Source organism: Vulpes lagopus, chromosome 24 (assembly GCF_018345385.1).
Source record: "Vulpes lagopus strain Blue_001 chromosome 24, ASM1834538v1, whole genome shotgun sequence".
Lineage (NCBI taxonomy): Eukaryota > Metazoa > Chordata > Mammalia > Carnivora > Canidae > Vulpes > Vulpes lagopus.
Genome location: NC_054847.1, coordinates 26,434,377 through 26,440,354, shown reverse-complemented (window position 1 = coordinate 26,440,354; position 5,978 = coordinate 26,434,377). Strand labels below are relative to the sequence as shown.

Here is a 5,978-nt window from a genome sequence, read left to right as displayed (position 1 = left end):
TGAAGAGGATTTTTTTTTTAATGCTAAAAATGAAGTTGTCGCTGTGTGCCATAATAAAGCTGCAGAGAGGGGACGGTGCCGCTGAGCGATGGCAGCAGCTCCTTGCTACAACTTGGACTCCAAGGTAGACTGTGAAAATCACCCAAGCGTGCTTGCAGATCAAATGCATGCAAATATTCCTCAGTGGCGCATATGTTCCTAGAGACCTTAGCCTTCACCTTCTTTTTCAAATAAGACCTGTTTCGGATTCAAAGCCCACTTTGTTTTGATTAATATAAATGTTAGCTATCAAACCATTTTTTTCACCTTATAAATAAATGGAAAGGTCAAACATTCTACACCTAACTTTTTGCAGCTAAACCAAACTCGAAAGGGGTGAGACTGCAAACTACTGATACTGAAGCAAAAATGATTAGGCAATACACTTTGGGAGGTCCTTTAAGAAAAAAAAAATTTTTTTATTTGTTGACTAATCTCCCTGTTTATGATAATGCCCCTACCTTTGTAGAAGGACTTTACAGCCATTATCTAATCTTCTCAGATCCTGGTGAGGTAGAAAGGGAGCAAATCTTATCTCCATTCTCCAGATGAGGACACAGAGACGCAGGGAGGTTGGGTAACAAGCTCACATTTTAAGTGGCACATTCCGTCCAGATGCAAAAATGACAGGAGGATTCGGGTTTTGCTTTTCTAGGAATGGGGCTGGATTTTCACCCACTCACGCATTCTCCAGTCCCCTTGAAGACTAGCGTTTCTACAGTGACTGTACTGAATCTCTACACAACCTGTTGGAAAAACACACAGCCATCTGGCCCACATGAGGACCCAACCCTTGACCCTAGTTCCTTTGGCATCTGGTGTCCATGAACTGAACCACAGACTGAAAGCCTAAGTGGCCCAAAGCAGAATGGGACCAATCCAAAAAGCTCCACTACTCCCTTCAAAATCATTCTGGGCTAGAAAAGAGGGCATTGTATTTCATGAACATACTTACTTTTGCTCTTTCTCAAGTTTACATTCCAAGCAAACCCCAGCATATGCAACGTAAACGCAAAAATAAGAGAGCTAAGACGTAAACCACGTGAATGAAAATGTAATAAGAAAATGTTAAGTAAGAAAAAACCTAAATTTACTAAATCACTAAAATTCAGTAAGAAAAAAATGAATGAGGGAAAAGTGTACCAAGGCCGGGACCTTCAGGATCACGGCATCTTTATGGGTATGTAGCGTCTCCTCACTTGTATGTAGCGTCTCCTCACTATAGGCCTAGCCAGTAGAATTAAGGAAAAGTTAAAAATGAGAGAGATCCTTTTCCAATAATAATGTTAGATATCCCATCTTTTGAGCTCTCGCTTTTTTTTTTTTTTTGCTTTATTGAGATATAATGGATAACCCCTTTTAAAGGATATTATTATCCTTATTATTATTAATATCCTTATTATTCCTCAGGAAAGATCCTAGGGAAACTATAAGCAAAACGACTGGGATGTTAACCAGATGCAACCTGCACCACCAGGTGAGGGGAGATTATCTCCGGAAAACAGGCTGGGGAAGCCTCTATTCTCTCAGAGCACCTTCTGGAGGTTTCAGACACAGGAAGGCAGCCTCGCTTATCTTTTGGAATGCAAAATTCTCCGCAGAACACCAAGCAAAAAGCTCTGGAAGCTCAAAACAGACATCACTGTCCCCCCAAAAAACCCAGAAGTGTTTTAGGGCAGCATATTCCCTCCCAGTCTACCTGTTTACCTACTCAAATTTCTTCTCAAACTGCATATACGGTTGTAGGTCTGTGAGTTGGGGGTCAGTGAACACTACAAAAATGTCCTTCATCTAGCTCAGAAAGCCACAAAGCTGACCTCGGTTTGGGTACGAAATGCACGGATCCTGCACCCTCTCGATACGGGATTACCAAAGGCTTTGTGCCCAACTCCAAATGTGGAGAGGGACTGGACTGTCACCCTGGATCCACCATGTGGCAGCAGGCTAACATACAGATGGGCCAGACCACAGGACCGTTCTTGAGGCTTTGCGGGAGACCCACCCGCAAGGATCCCCTATGCAGTGGGACCCAGACCCTGGGGCTTGCACTACCCTTACTTACTCACCACCACCTTCTACAAACATTCCGGCAACGCAGGACGACTTGACATTCATTTCTCACAGTGTCACCATGGTTAGAGCTAAGCAAAAGCCAAAAATGAATTAGGTAAATATAGGAGGTTCAGGGACAAATATCATCAGGTGAATTTATTTGCAAATTACTCTTTTGAAGCTTCTCATTTAAGATTCTCTTTAGAGACCTAGTAGAGAATTTTATCATTCTTAAAGGAAAGCAAAGCAGTATTTGATTTCAATATTTGGTGCATAGCCAATCATACAAAAAATACTTAATAAAAGAATCCTTTTTGAAGTTATTATGCATTTATTACAGGATTATCGATTTCAGTAATGAGAATTTTATTGTTAGTATTGGGTTGACATGAGACAATTTTTTTCCTGGAGATTTCTCTATCATTTAATTGAGTCACCTTATTCCTTCTGCCCCAATACACAACTGTTCCTGTTATTCTTTGAATTAATTTGGATAAAAGCCTTCTGCAAAAGCCATCTTTCTGGATCCAGAACCTCGTCTCTGAGCATTTGTTAACACATTATATTATACTAAAGTGAATCCACCCACAAGAAATTAGACAATCTATCCTGGTTTTAATATTTTTTGAAGGCTTACAAAGTGCTAATCACTAGAGCAGTGATTCCCTGCCCTGGTTTTGCAATAGCCTGGGGTATCTCCAATTACCTCATAGATCTTAAAAAAACAAAATTCCAAAAATTTTTCAGAAGAAAATTAATCATAGTTGTATTTAATTTGAAATATAAATATCTGCCACTGCAGATAGGAAGTGTGTGTCACAGTAGGATTTGGTGGGCCGGAGCCTTGGTAAAAGAAAAAAAAAAAAGCAACAATAACCCATTGAAACTCCTCAAAGCTCCAAATCATAATGCTTCCCCCCAAAAAAGAAATACTATTCTTATTCCAAGGAACATAAATTCCAACACACACCTTCTTACAGGCACAAAAAGGAGCTAGGACAAAACCCATTCCAGGACATTTCCTCAAAAAGAATACAAATAAGGTGTGTCACACATTTTCATGAATAAAATAAACATGATAATATCTAATAATACCATTGCACTATTATATGTGCCTAAATTACAGTTGTACTAAGAAATGAGAAAATCCCTGGAATAGGACCAGGATTGCTTTTTAATTGTCCATTAGAAAAAGCAAAGAATAAAATCGCCTGCAATGATTTCCTTTTGAGATCATTCACCTTATTTTTTAAATACGAAATCAAAAACATATTGAGACGCATGGTGAGGCTGAGCAATAAAACCGAAGCAAACTGTCTCCTCTCCTCAGCTCAGACTCAGCAGCTACAGCAAGCCCACAGTGCCAGCTTGAGACTGGCAAGGCAACTAGCATTGCACAAAACAAAATCTTAATTTTTCAGTTCCAAGCTGATTCCACTGAGAACATCTCTCTCACCTCACCTCTTGCTTGCTTGCTTGCTTACTTGCTTTCCCTCTTTCTTTCTTTTTTTTTGAATTGAGATCTTTCCATTGAAGGATGTTCTTTCATTATGTGAGATGCCCCCTAAGCCAAGGAAAAATGATGACACTTTTATTTCACAGGAAGACTCCTCTCCCAGGGCCATATTCCGTGAATGAATGGCTTGTAGGACACACCGCTAATAATAAACTCCACCACTGTGCCAACACAAGTGTGAGAAATGCACAGGGAGGCAAAGGCTGGCCAAAGGGATCCTCTCATACCTGCAGCGGCTGACTCCTTCCAAGAAAGCTGTTGAGTCTGCTTGCTTATGTACTCGCTTATTTGCCAGGAAGGTATTCCTTTTAAAAAGTAAAAATAAATAGTTCCTACAACCTCCTTCTTGTCTTGAAATCACTATTTCTACCAGAAAATAAACTCATAAACTCCATCTGTTAAGATACTGAAGAACTCTACTGGACAAAACATACCAATATTTGTTGAAGGAGCAATCCTATGCCGGCTAGAAAAGGAGCTGGGAACAAGGAGGTCATTTCCCATTCAAATTTAAATGTCACCATGAAATACTGTTGAAAAATCAAACACATCAAGAGTGATTGCACATGTCACAGACTCATCTCCTCTGACCTCCCTAACACTTGTAGGAGAGTGTTACTGTCACTGAATTGTCTGGATTCCAAAGAGCATTCTGGTTGAGCTCTCACCCACCCTGTGGATTAACTAAGACCATTTTTTTCTCCTTGTAAATCTCATACTCATTCCCCCCTCTCACCTCCCCACCCTATAACACAAAAGTCTTTCCGTCCACCTATCCACCCTCAATTACCTGGTATGCAAAGATGAAAGCAACTTGCTTAATTGTTGAAAGGGAACCTAATTAGAAAATATAGCCACATAACAGATCCCACAATCTACCTCATTCACTGGATAAAACATAAGTTTCTACCCATTACTCAAGCCATCTTCACTCCCATTCTTTTCATGCATTCTTCATCCATTTAACAAATATTTATTGAGCACGTACTACATTCAACGCACTTTGCTGGGAACTGAAGCTTGCAGCCCTGGAGAAGACAAAGCCAGTCCTGTCCTCTGAAGCCAAAAGTCTCCTGGAGAGAGACGGACAAAAATAGAGATTGTTTTAAATAACGTTGGGAAATTATAAGTACTACAACGAAAATAAAATTGGGTAGAGAGATCAAGACTAACTTGAATAAAGTTTTCTAAATACGAAAATAGTAACCTTCTTAACAAGTGAGGGAAGAAAAATAGTCATAGTTATAATATTTCAGGCTGGTGGTCCAGACAAGGGCTCTCAAAGGCTGAGATATTTGAGCTGATTTTCTGCTGGTAGAGCCAGTCAAAAAAGAAAAACACAAAAAAAGAGTAAAATGCGCTAGAGTGAGAATGAGCTTGGTGGGTCCAAGAGACAGAAAGGAAGCAAGAAGGCTGAAGCATAATGAAAAGCCAAGTAAGGTAAGCCTGGAAAGTTGAAGGACTTGGAGGCTGGAATTTGTTCCAAGTGCAGCAGGCAGGATATCAGAAGAGGAAGTGACTTGATCTAATTGAGGCTTTAAAACAGCAGAGTGTCTGCACTCTGTAGAGCCTGAGGAAGGATCCAAGCAGGGCAGATTCGATATATTTTAGAGTAAGAACAAGAAAAGGGATAAAAAATAAATAAATAACTCATGTTTTGTGTTGAGTTGATGGTAAGCCCTAACGGATGGAGATGCTTGACGGGGGTTGGGGAGGCAGGGAATACTTACTTCTATACTCTTTCTTCTAGGTGTGGAAGGTGGAGATGCACTGATTCAACTTCATCCCTCAGCGGTCCTTGAACACATGAAGAAGTGGACTTGTAGCAGCTTTCCTTATGTTCTAGTGTCCTATTTGAATCACAATATTCTAGATTGCTGACATGCTGTTCTACTCCATTTTACATCAGTTTCAAATGCTATTTTAATATCCAGCTCCTCTAAGATTTTGCTGATTAAAACTCTCTTCCTAATGATTATGCCTTATTAATATCCATCCCTTCCATTTTTGTTAATCTTTTACTCTATTTGATACTTAGCTCCTATAGGATTGAGACGAGACTCCTCGGCCCTCCTCTCTTTTTTAGCCCCCACATGCCTGCCTCCCAATGCAATGCTTCCCATGGCCCCCTGGGCCCTGTGTTACCCAAGTCTGAGTTCTGCCTCCACTTCCCTCCCACACCACCCTCACAACTGTTTTCTAATAGACTTTTCTTCTCCATATCTCTACTTGCCACACAATCTGGCCAATCTTTTAAGGCCTAGATCAGGGACGTCTCTTTAAGGACCCACTGCTGACCCCTCCCCAATCAGAGGTGATGTCTCCGTCCAATCCCCTAGGAGGCAGTGGAGTATAATGGTTGACACATCCA

General features: G+C 40.5%; 1 long non-coding RNA gene across 1 annotated transcript; it reads right to left on the bottom strand.

The window, feature by feature from the left end:
* Positions 1-1,194: 1,194 nt before the first annotated feature.
* Positions 1,195-5,458, bottom strand: LOC121481968. Its single transcript, XR_005985467.1, has 4 exons — positions 5,338-5,458; positions 4,610-4,680; positions 4,042-4,137; positions 1,195-2,180 (listed from the first exon to the last, which is right to left on the bottom strand). It is a non-coding gene; the product is annotated as an uncharacterized LOC121481968 (long non-coding RNA).
* Positions 5,459-5,978: the final 520 nt, after the last annotated feature.